This window comes from Phyllostomus discolor, chromosome 2 (assembly GCF_004126475.2).
Source record: "Phyllostomus discolor isolate MPI-MPIP mPhyDis1 chromosome 2, mPhyDis1.pri.v3, whole genome shotgun sequence".
Taxonomy (NCBI): Eukaryota; Metazoa; Chordata; class Mammalia; order Chiroptera; family Phyllostomidae; genus Phyllostomus; species Phyllostomus discolor.
The window spans coordinates 116,401,204-116,413,915 of NC_040904.2; the positions used below are offsets into that span (position 1 = coordinate 116,401,204).

The 12,712-nt window shown below is 35.8% G+C and overlaps 1 protein-coding gene across 2 annotated transcripts in view; it reads left to right on the forward strand.

Moving 5' to 3' along the window:
- The window catches only part of PSPC1 (paraspeckle component 1), a 113,739-nt gene that overhangs the window by 88,562 nt on the left and 12,465 nt on the right, over positions 1-12,712 (forward strand). The window contains exons 7-8 of one of the 2 annotated variants that reach the window (XR_004901435.1): positions 8,856-9,032; positions 12,566-12,658. The gene's annotated coding sequence lies outside the window, so the exon portion shown is untranslated. The remainder of the gene's footprint in view (positions 1-8,855; positions 9,033-12,565; positions 12,659-12,712) is intronic. The other variant, XR_004901436.1, reaches the window with a different exon arrangement.

Genomic DNA, 12,712 nt, shown 5'->3' on the forward strand with positions numbered 1-12,712 from the left:
GGTTGGCCAAAAAGTTCATTATGTTTTTTTCTGTAAAATAAAAGACTGAAGATTTTTTCTGAAAAATCATCATTTTTCATTTTTGATTTGGGTAGTTTGAGTATGTCGGCTATCTTATGCTATTGGCTTTTAGTGGGTAGAGGTCAGGATGCTGCTAAACATCTTCCAATGCCTGAGACAGCCCCACAACAAAGAATTATTTGGCCAAACTTCACAAACCACTTTTGACACTTCATCAGTCACAGCACCTTCTCCATACACTGCACAAATATATATCTTTTTGAGTTTCAGTTTTGATTTTACCTTTCTTGAAGTAATAAAGCATAATAGTCTGAAAATGTTCTATCTTCAACATTAAAATGGCTGCACAAAAATTTACCAATTTTGATTTTTGTAAAATACACATTGCTATGACAACTGTCACAACACAATCTTAACACCAAAATTGTTTCCAATGAAGTTAAAGAATGCAGTTAGGGCACTATTAGAGCTATCATATGGAGAAAACTAAATGAACTTTTTGGCCAACCCAATAGAATGACAGTGTATGCCCAGATGCATAGTTGAGACTTTTCTTGATGAATAAGAAATGGTAGGAAGAACTTGGGCCCCATATTGGTATGATCTAGTTTATATTTTAGAATTTTTTTTAACTGCTCATGGAGACTTGACTGATGAAGAGCCAGAAGAAAAATGCAAACAAATTTTGTCAGTAATATGAGGTGGAAGGTAATGGTGGCATGGTTTGTCTACAAAGACTATTGATACATAGATAACAGAAAAGGGAGAGAATAATTGGATGTCACATTAGTGGTCATAAATAAGGTGTGTCTGATTATAGTATTTAATATTAAAGCTTAGGGAAAATGCTGTCTGAGACACAGAGGGGTTGCCCTCTGCAGGCTATTTTATTGTAGGAAGAGAATGTCTCTTGGGAAATAAGAAACAAGTTTGATTTTTAAACTTGGTATCATTTTGTTTCCTACTTTTCAGTCATTTTGATATAAGATTACTCTCCTCTCCCCCAATAATTTAGAATGTCAGAACTCTAGGTTTATTTCAAGTTTTTAATTTTATTTTGTTTTTAATTTTAAACTATTTTATTGTTCAATTACAGTTGTCTGTATTTTCTCCCCACCCTCTCCAAACCCACCTCCCATTTTTGCTTCCACCCTCCCCTTTGGTTTTGTCCACGTGTCCTTTATAAGTAGTTCCTGAAAACCCTTTTCCCCACTGCCCCTCCCCCTCCCCTCAAGTTTTTATTTTGTCTCAGTAGTAACATGCCCCCACCCCCATATTTTGTGCCTTCCATTTATTCCAGAATTTTTCACTGGGGAATCTGTTTAAAAGCTTGTCTATTCTTTCTTGTTCTGGCTTAGTTGGTTGGGCTTCATATTGCAAAGTGAAAGGTCACTGGTTGGGTTACTGGTGAGAGCACATGCCTGGGTTGCAGGCCCAGCAATTTTTTAAAAACATGTTAGCATCATGTGTTCAGGACAACCCATTAAAAGTTAACAATGTTAATGTATTCTTGTGTTCTCATGTAAATATAGTAAAGGAATACACTTGTAATTAGAAGTTAGTGTACCTCTTCCTCCCCTAAGTCAAGTACCCCAGCGAGGACTTGCTAAATGAAGCACTAGATAAAGAGGCTTCTCACTGCTGTTCACCATGTTGCTTTATCACCGATTTTGTTCAGCACCGGTTTCCACCCTATTTTAAAATAGATTTAAATAGGTGGTCAGCACTGATCAGTGCAGATTGCACTTGTTTGATGTCTGAGTAATTTCTCCTGCTTACAGCACTGATATTTATTTACTGCATAAATCCATTTCATGGATTCCATAAGAAATGTTTTTCCTAGTAAATTGATTTACATGGGATTTTCAAAGTAACAGTAGCTGCTATTTTTAAATGGTTTTAAATGTATGGTGAAAAAGAAACCATTGACTGTCATTTGGTAATTGTTCCCAGTGTTGCTTGGTTATATATGAACATGGTTGTACATTAAATAACTGACAGTGATTCTTTCATGAGGTAGTAATTTTCTTGACATACTGAAATGTTAAAAGAAAATAGTGAAGGCTGTACAGGTAAGTTCGTAGTAATCATCTGTCATCTGGAAATAGAAAAGTAATTTATTGTTATTGTAGCCCACCTTGTTTTTAAACCTTAACTTTGATTACATGATGATTAAGGATAGGTTTTTTGTTGTTTTGGAACTTTTGAAGAGTGGTGCTACAGAAATCTTGGGTCATCACAAGAGGATAATGCTGCTTTTTTTTTTTTTAACTGAAATTATTCTATAGGTATTTGGGGACAAAATACATTTTAAAATTTTCATCGTCTTCAACTTCCAATCCTTTGTTTACCATCACAGTTGCTTTGCAAATATAGCATATACATACGGATCTGGACCATTGAATCTAAGTTAATACTAACTACTAACTCTTTTTACAACTGATTACTTGAGCCATGGCTGGTGTCGCTCAGTGGATTGAGCAGCAGCCTGAAAACCAAGGGGTTGCTGGATCGATTCCCAGTCTAGGGCACATGCCTGGGTTGCTGGCCAGGTTCCCCCAGTACAGGGCACAGGAGAGGTAACCACATGTTGATGTTTCAGTCCCTCTTCTTTTCCGTCCCTTCCCCTCTAAGAATAAAATTAATTAAAAAAATGATTAATTGAATATGTTTGATAAAAGTTCTGTCGAATTGTATGTTATTTATTAGATTTCATATGAGTCTTTTCTGTACTTTACATTTCTTTAATAACTTCAGGGAATGTTACAACCCTTGGAGAAGATTATATATTCTGTTTGTAAATTAGTTTCCTGAAAAATTTAGTTGCCATCAGTAAAGCTTAAAATAATACAATGTATCTTGTGGCTAAAAAAAGTTACAATCTTTTTTTTTCTTTAGTATGTTGTAGATTTCCATGTTAACATTGATTATTCTTATTTACTTGAATAGGACCTTATTTTACGTACTTATTTCTTAATTTTGAGTTGCTACATGAACTTTAAAGTATTTTTTTTCTGATTCATCAATTTAAAACTTAAATCCTGCTTTTAAAAACATTTAGACTAGACCTAGCTGGCGTAGCTCAGTGGATTGAGCGGGGGCTACGAACCAAAGCATCGCAGGTTCTATTCCCAGTCAGGGCACAAGCCTGGGTTGCAGGCCACAGCCCCCATCAACCGCACATTGATGTTTCTCTCTCTCTTTCTCCCTTCCTTCTCTCTCTAAAAATAAATAAATAAAATCGTAAAAAAATTTAGACTAGTCTGTCTCTATATTTGTGATTTTTGTTTGATTTAGCAGTGCCAGTTTTTACAGATTTCAGATCTTATGAGCTTCTTTACAGTCAGTTCACCCTACATCAAAGGTAACCACTATTATTTAATCAACATTGGTCAGTGTTGCCTGTTTTTGAATTTCACATAGACACTTAAAATGTATAGTCTTTTGCCTGGTAGCTTCTTACACTCAGGATAGTGCTTTTCAAACTCCTGTGTTGTTGCATATGTCAGTAGTAGCTTCTCTTTTATTGCTGCCTAGTGTAACCATGAAGTGAAGGTGACATGTTTTGTTTGTCTAGTCTCTTAATTGATACACCTTTGAAGTAGTTTGCAGTTTGGGATATTTTGAATAAAGCTGCTATGAAAATTCTTTTACAGATCATTTAAGCATTTCATTTTTCTTGGGGTAGAACTCTAGAAGTGGAATTACTGAGTACGGGGCACATGTGTGTTTCTTAGAAACTGTCAAAACAATTTGTCAAAAGTGTCTGTCCTGCTTTATGTTCCCATGAACAATGTGTGTGGTTCCCATTGCTCTACATTCTCTCTACAAGCAGCATTGCCAGTCATCTTAGTTTTAGTCATTGCAGTGAGTGTGTAGAGGTCATTGTGATTTTAATTTACATTTTTGTAGTAACTTTTCTTATGAGTACATTTTCTTATGTTTTTGGTTATTGAGATAACTTTTTTGTGTTTGTGAAGTACTTTTGCATTTCCCCATTCATCATACTGTCATTGCCCTCTATAGTTAGGATGTGTGGTTTTATTGGTATGTGATGTAAAACATCGACCTGTGTATAATAGTGATATAAAACAAAAAGGTAATGTGTAGCTTTATTAGATTTTTGAAAAGCAGATGATATTGGGAATCCAGAATTGAATGTTCATAGTGTGGATTTTGGTTTTTGCAAAAGAACTAGAAGATGGAACTTATTCATTATATATTTAAATTTTTATAATGACTGACATGCTAACCTGGGGGAGGTCCATGGATTTGATGGAAAATCAAAGCCTTAGTTTCCTATTTTTATTTTATCACAGGTTTTAAATACATGAGTCATGAAAATCACACATGTTGAAAATTTGTATTTAAAAGTTTTATTCATTGATTCAAGAGTAGGAAACATTGATTTGTTGTTTCACTTATTTATGAATTTCATGGTTGATTCTTATGTTTTGCAATTTAAAAATTAATTGTTTATTTCTGGAGTTTTTAATTTAATATTCATTATTTCCAAATATTTTTTCCATTATCATTAAGTCCTTTTATGCCGCTTCCTCTCTGCAATCCCCATTCTGTTGTCCATGTCCATGAGTTCTTTTTCCTGAGTTCCTCCATATCCAACAGTACTACCCCCACCCCAGCTGTCATCCAGCTATCTGTCTGTTTCTGTTTTGCTTGTTAGTTCAGTTTGTTCATTGGATTCCATGTATGAATGAAATTGTATGGTATTTTTCTTTCTCTGATTGTACTGTAGCATGTCATCTGCAAATAAAGACAGTGTTACTTCTTCCTTTCCATTCTGGATGCCTTTTGTTTCTTCTTTTCTAATTGCTGTGACTAGAATGTTGAATCTCTCTTGTTCCTGGTCTTAAGGAGAATGCTTGTAGTTTTTGCCTGTCGAGAATGAAGCTGGTAGTGGGTTTGTCAGATTGGCCTTTGTGTTTACGTATGTTTCTTCTATTCTCACTTTGCTCAGAGTTTTTAATTATAAATGGGTGATGCTTTTATCAAATGCTTTTTCTTCATCTATTGGTATGATATGTTTTTTATCCATCTTATTTATGTGGTGAATCACATTTATTGATTTATGATTATTGTACCAACCTTGCATTCCCTGAATAAATCCCACCTGATCTTGGTGTATGATCTTTTTGATGCATTGCTTTATCTGTTGGCTAATATTTTATGGTGGATTTTAGCATCTCTGTTCATCAGGCATGCACTTCCCTTTGCAGTGTTGTTTTAAAATATATATTTTATTACTTATACTATCACAGTTGTCCCAATACCTCCCCCATTGCCTCCCTCAACTTGGTACTACCCATTCCTTCCAGGAATCCCTCTCTTTAGTTTATGTCCATGGGTCTTACACATAAGTTCTTTGTCTACTCCATTTCCTATATTGTTCTTAACATCCCTGTCTGTTTTGTACCTACCAGTTTATACTTCTTAATCCCTGCACCATTTTCCCCATCCTTCCCCATCCTTTCCCTTCCCCTTCCCAACTGATAACCCTCCAAGTGATCTCCAAATCTATGATTGTTTCTGTTCTGCTCGTTTGCTTAGTTTGTTTTTTAGCTTTGCTTGTTGATAGTTGTATATTTATTGCCATATTATATTCATAGTTTTGATCTTGTTTTTCTTAAATAAGACCCTTTAACATTTCATTTAATAATGGCTTAGTGATGATGAACTCCTTTAGCTTTACTTTGTCTGCGAAGCTTTTTATCTGCCCTTTGATTCTAAATGACGGCTTTGCTGGGTAGAGCAATCTTGTCTGTAGGTCCCTGCTTTTCATCACTTTGAATACTTTTTGCCAGTTCCTTCTAGCCTGCAAAGTTTCCTTTGAGAAATCAGCTGACAGTATTATGGGAACTCCTTTGTAAGTAACTATTTGCTTTTCTCTTGCTGCTTTTAAGATTATCTTTAACCTTTGGCATTTTAATTATGATGTGTCTTGGCATATGTGTCCCGGTTGTCCAATTTGTTGGTATAGAGTTTATAATGTTGTACAGTCCTTTGTTTTTCTTTGGTGTTAGTTTCTCTTTCATTTCTGATTTTATTTATTTGGGTCTTCTCTCTTTTGCTTGATGAGTGTGGTTAAAGGTTTGTCAATCTTGTTTACCTTTTCAAAGAACCAGCTCCTGGATCAATGAAAAGGTTCATTGATCTTTTGTATATCTGCTTTTTTAGACTGTATTTTGTTTATTTCTTCTCTAATCTTTATTATTTTCTTCCTTCTGCTCACTTTGGGCTTTGTTGTTGTTTGTCAAGATCCTTTTAGTGTAAAGCTAGAATGTTTATTTGAGCTTTTCTTGTTTTTTTTGAGATAATGCTATGAACTTCCCTCTTAAGATTATTTTCCCTGTGTCCCACAGATTTTGGATTGTTGTGTTCTCATTTTCATTTGTTTCAGAGTATATTTTGATTTCTTACTTGATCTCGTTGTTGACCCATTTACTGCTTAGTTAACAAGTTAGGTAGCTTCCATGTCTTTTTGTATTTTTCAATGTTGTTTTTGTGATTAATTTCCAGTTTCATAGTGTGGTCAGAGAAGATACTTCATATTATTTCAGTCTTCTTGAATTAATGAGACTTGTTTTGTGTCCTAACATGTGGTCTGTCCTAGAAAATGTTCCACATACATTTGAAAAGTATGTATACTCTGCCTTTTTGGGGTGAAATGCTATAAAGGTATCAGTTAAATCTATTTGATGTAGTGTGTTGTTTAAGGCTACTGTCTCTTTGTTGATTTTTTTGTCTGGAAGATCTGTCTACTGAAGTCAATGGGGTTTTAAAATCCCCAACTATGAGTGTATTCCTGTATATCTCTTCATTTATTTCCATAAAGATTTCCTTACACATTTAAGTGCTCCTATGTAGGGTGTATAAATGTTTACTAGGGTTATATCCTCTTGTTGGATTGTTCCCTTTATCATTAAGTAGTGTCCTTTTTTGTCTCTTACTATAGTCTTGGTTTTAAAAATCAATTTTGTTGAATATAAGTATTGCTACCCCAGGGTTTTTTTTTTCAATTTGAATGGAATATCTTTCCCATCTGTTTACTTTTTTAGTTTCTGTGTATCTTTTGATCTGAGGTGGGTCTCTTGGAGGCAGCATATATATGTGTCTTGTTTTCTTACCCATTCAGCTACCCTCTGTCTTTTGGTTGGAGCATTTAAGCTATTTACTTTTAAGGGAATTATTGATAGATAGGTATTTAGTGCCATTTTACTGTTAGACTATTTTCCTCTATTTTGTTTTTCTTAGTCTTTGTCGTGTTCCGCTTGTTCTTAAAACAGCAGAATATATGTTGCAGTGCTGGTTTGGTGTTTACAAACTCCTTTATAAGCTTTTTTTTAGTCTGGGAAGCTCCTTATTTGTCCTTTGATTTTAAATGATATCCTTGCTGGTGAAAGTAGTCTTGGTTATAAGCCCTTGGTATCCATCAGCTTGAATATATTATGCTTCTCCCTTCTGTCCTAAAATGTTTCTATTGAGAAATAAGATGACAGTGTCATTGGTGCTTCCTTGTATGTAAATATCTGCTTTTCCCTTGTGGGTTTTAGGATTCTCTCCTTATCTTTAAGCTTTGACATTTTAATTATGATATGTCTCAGTGTAAGCATATGGGTCCAACTTTTTCAGGACTCTCTGAGATTATTGGACTTGTGTGTCTTTTTCCTTCACCAGATTAGGGAAATTTTTGGTCATTATTTGTTCAAAAAGTTCATAATCCCTTGCTTACTGTCTTCTCTTTTTGGTATTCCTTTGACGCGGGTGTTATCACACTTCATGTTGTCCAAAATATTTAAGTTTTCCTCATTTTTTAAAATTGTTTTTTCTCTTTGTTTGTTGTTCTGCCTGGGTGTTTTTTTTTTTCTTTTCTACATTACTGATTGATCCTCTCCTCATCAATCTACTGTTTATTCCTTCCAGTGTATTATTTATTTCAGATATTGCATTATTTATTTCTGACTTGTCCTTTTTTTATGGTTTCTGTGTCTTTTTTCATGCTGTTGAGTATCCTTATAATCATTACTCCAACCTCTCTAACTGATAAATTGCTTGTCTTCATTTCATCTAGCTCTTCTGGAAAATTCTCTTGTTCTTTCACTTGGGGTCTATTTCTTGTCTTTCCATTTTGGCTGTTTCTATGTATTTTTATGTATTAGTTAGATCTGCAAAGACTCTGATGCAGACTTTGGACAGACACTGCTTTTAACTGCCCCTGGACAGCCTGTTTGGAGCTTTCAGTGATGCACAGAATGTGGCTCTTACTGCTATGCCTGAGTATGTGCAGAAAGAACCAGGCTACATACCATGGCCCGCTTACCATCACTGGGCCCAGGGGACAGTCAGTTAAAAGCCTTACAGCTCTCAGGGAACTTCCTTAGTTCAACTTAATCAGTTATATAGCTTCAAACTGTACTCAGCAGCCAGGCTTAAGTATCACATTGTGGAGCAGAGTACTGTATTTTGCCATGTATAATGTGCTCCTGTGTATACTGTGCACCCATGTTTTTGGTCCAGTGTTTCAGGAAAAAAAACTTCTGCTTTAATTTTTTAATTCAGTAGTTCCTTGTTGATATGTAGATACTTGGTTTTTTTTGCATTAGAAAGGAATTTTAGCATTTGTTTTTGAGTATAATATGGTACAATTTTATGTAACAAATAATTATAAAACACAAGAACAGATATAAGGCATTTCAGGTGCTACCCATGTATAATGCACATCCTTACTTTTCCCTCAAAAATTTTGGCAAAAAGGTGTGCCTTATACATGGCAAAGTATGGTAATTCCTGTGGGTGTGGCCATTGCTTTCCCTTAGACTGATACCACTTGCAGAGGAGTGCTGTGCCTGAGAGAGATGGCTCCTGGAGTATGGGGGATGACCCAGCATATGGATCCTGGTAGCTGTTCTTCAGTTCTCTCCCCAGAGCCACAGGCCCCAGATTTTCTTCATGCATCTCTAGTCCACTCTGCCCTCCTTCTGTTGGAGCCCAGGGTAAGTGGCTGCAAATGGAATTTTGTGTTTTGGCCCTTTGTATCTTGAGCTCTCTCTGGCGGACAGAAACCCCACTGCTTTTCACAGCAAGATGTTTACTGGGTTACTTTTTCTGCTCTGGTGCTGTAGGCTGGGGAGTCCAGCTTGGGGTTTAGACCCCATGCATCTCTGAGTGAAACCCCTGGCCACTGAAACATCCCTCTGGAACTTCAGCTGCCACTTGTGGGATCCTAGTCAGCCCTCCCGTGCCTTCTCCACACTCCCTGCCAGTCTTGTTGTGGTGAAGTTGTTTCTTCTGTCTGCTCTTCATTACAAGGCTTCTCTCCAATTAGTGTTCAGTTGGTTAGTTAGGATGATTTCTCTACAATTGAGTTGTAATTCCAGATTGGTCCTGGGAGAAGGTTATTGCAGCTTCTACCTACTTCTCCTCCATCTTGGGTCTCCCTTTTGTTGATTTTGTATGTGTCCTGACTGGAGATTGAACCTACAATTTTAGTGTAATGGCACAACGCTCTAACCAACCGAGCTACCCATTCACAGCTGAACACGTCTTTTTTTATTTCCAGTTAAATGTTAATTGAAATTGTATTCTGTAACATCATTCTTCACCAGTTGAAATTGTATTATATCAGAAAGGATAAACTTGGTGTGTTTTCAAGTGTTTTACATACTTGCTTTTGTGAGCAGTGTCTCAAGTTCCTTTGGGAAATGATGGCTTTTGAGTTTTTGACCTTAATCTTTGGCTTTTGATACTATTGTTTCCACAAACCATTTCTTTATATTGTTGATTTTCTTTAATGCTTAAGTAGAATGTTAGCAAGTATCCTGCATATTTTGCCTGTTGTGACTTTCCTGTAATAAATTTGGTTGTTAATTGCTTTAATCCGTGTCTTATCATGAAAGCAAAGAATCAAATTCAGGTGTGACTACTGCTCTTAGATCTCTCCGATGTTCTTGTTTGACCTGGCCATGTTTTTAGCATGTGGATAACAACGTGATTCCTTCATAGTTCTCTGCCAGCAGTGTCCATTTCCCAGGAAGCCTGTCTTTGAGGTTGACTTCTGGCAAGGTGTATTTCAGTATGAGCCTTTACTAATGTCCTGTTTCTTGCGTTTTTACAATTCATATGGTGTAATTTTAAACAGCTTTGTGGAGCCGTGTTTAGCTTCTGTGCTTTCTGAATTATGTCTTATTTATATTTTAAAGTCCTTTCTTATACATTACATAATATAAACTATATGTAATATACAAATGATAGTAGAGTCCTGTACTCAGTGGAAAAGGATACCTTCTGTAACTTAAAGACCGGGAGAATATTAGGTCCATTGTTAATTAAGAATGGGCCTATGTATCTTCAGTGTTTTATTCTTCATGAAAAGTCATTGGAAAAGTATGTGTGCTATTGGCTGTTTAAATTTTTGATTACATAGAAAAACCTAGGGTGTGTCTGGAGATGCCTTTTCTACTTTTACCAATTTAAATGTTGTGGCATGGGAGGGTAAAATCCAATGTTAACTTGCACATGGTTCTTACTGACCCAGTTTTATTCTAAAATTAATTTAAAACATTCTACTTTTGTCCAAAGTTGTGTCACAGTCTTGTTATACTTTGATTTCAATTGAAGGATATCCCCCCCCCGCTTTTTAAGTTTTATTCATTTATTTTTTGAAAGAGGGGAAGGGAGGGAGAAAGAGGAGGAGAGAATCCTGCCCTGCAACCAGGGCACATGCCCTGACTGGGAATCGGAACTGGTGAGCTTTCGGTTTCTAGGTTTGCATTTAATCCACTGAGGCACAGCAGCCTGGGCAGAGACCCTTTCTTTTTATGCAGTTATTGATTTTTAGAAATATATTTGACAGTACTATGATGGAGAACAGCTGTTCCTTAGATTTAGAAATATTAAAGTCCTTATGTTTTTGTGTATGAACTTTTCTCAGATTTTAAAATCCTAAACCCAATGTCACTGAATGGATGCACATGTGCAGGAGTTCCCTGTGATGCGTCATTAGGGTTGACTATACTGCAGTGTATAGTAAACTTGGTCACAGAATTTGTGATTGACTTTGAACTCTGAATTCGGGTATTGAGGCAAGTCCCCCCTTTAAAGTCTAAATATTGGCAACTAGAACTGGCTAAATGGTACAGATCAGTATATTTAATGGTATGTAAAATGCACGGTCACTATTGTAAAAGTTAAGACTTAAAAATTCTAATAGCCCTGGTATCATTAAAAATTAAGTAATCCAGTTTGGTTTGGTTGATGGTTCCATTTATTCTTCTCAGCCTTAACTTGACTAAAGTCATTATGTATATAGTAGTAACCAAGTTAAAATGTGGATCACTTGAGGAACATATACCTAGCAAGTATTACATGCAGTAGAATGCTAACTGCAGGTAAAAATATGTAAAAGATATTTTTGTTATGTCTTATTTGAAACCATATTTAAGGTTTTATATCTGGGTCCTTGGGTCATGTTGGATCATCAAGGCGTATTAATCTATGAAACTTTTTAAATTACACGTAGAATTTTGAGAATTTGTTTGTAGGTTCTAGCAGGGGAGTACAGCTACCTGTATACCCTTGACTGAAGACCAGTGCTCTCCTGTGGTTGAGAAGGTCTTCGACTGAGCACGCAGCTTTGGGAGGGACACATGTGGATCAGGGAGGAAGGGGACACCCACCTAGCTGGCCAGATCAGCTGAATCAACCCCTGTGGTCAGTGGGGTGACAGATGTCACAGTGAGATCACCCTCACATCCTACATGCAGAATTTTCTATACATATTTTTGTATTCATATTTCTTGGGGATGGTCATACTTCATCCAATCCTCAAGTGAATTTGAGACACAACAGGGTTTTGAAAATAGTACTCATCTAGGGTAGTAATTTTCATTATTTTTGGGTCATTACCCCCGGTAGTTAAAGAGAAATGAGGCAATGTGCATATCTAAATTGTAATTGTGTAATACTGTACTAATATTTCAGGTATGACACATTTTGTAAGGATAAACATAAAGCTGTTCCCCAATCAAAAATCTGGGGTGTATACTCTCTTCAAAAAACATTGTTCCAAGCTATTATTAGGATAGGTAAGAATCTTTCTTGTGGAGCACAACAGATATTGGTATACCCTGCCTTGATACAAGTAGAATATAATTTTGTAGATACAGTAGGAAATGCAGACCCTGTGTAGGATTATAAGGTTCTAAGCTTTCAAGAGGACCTAGCTATGGAAATAAAAAAGGATTTAGCAAAATAGAGCCAATATTTTAAAGTCATTAGCAGAGATGATTTAGTGTTTAGGATTTACTATTACTTAATGCTAAAACATAAAAGTAAGCTGAATGTAGTATCAATTGATGTTCTTTGAAGCAATGGATTAAAGGAAAATCTTAGTGAATGGAAATAACCAAATGTGGAAAGACTTTAAATAGCATCCTAAGGGAAAATGATTACTGTTAAGACTTTTAAGAAATTGTGTGTTACTGAATCTAGTTTATTAAAGGCTAAATCTGACTTTATTGTATCCTAGGAGGATAAAAACATGGATAAAGCTACCTGAAATTTGACGTCCAGCACAGATCAAGTTTAGAGATGAGGATGTACTGGAGTTGTTTCCTTTCAGGTAGTGTGTTGTAATGGCTCATCCTTTCCTTCCTTAAGATTCTCCTTATTTATT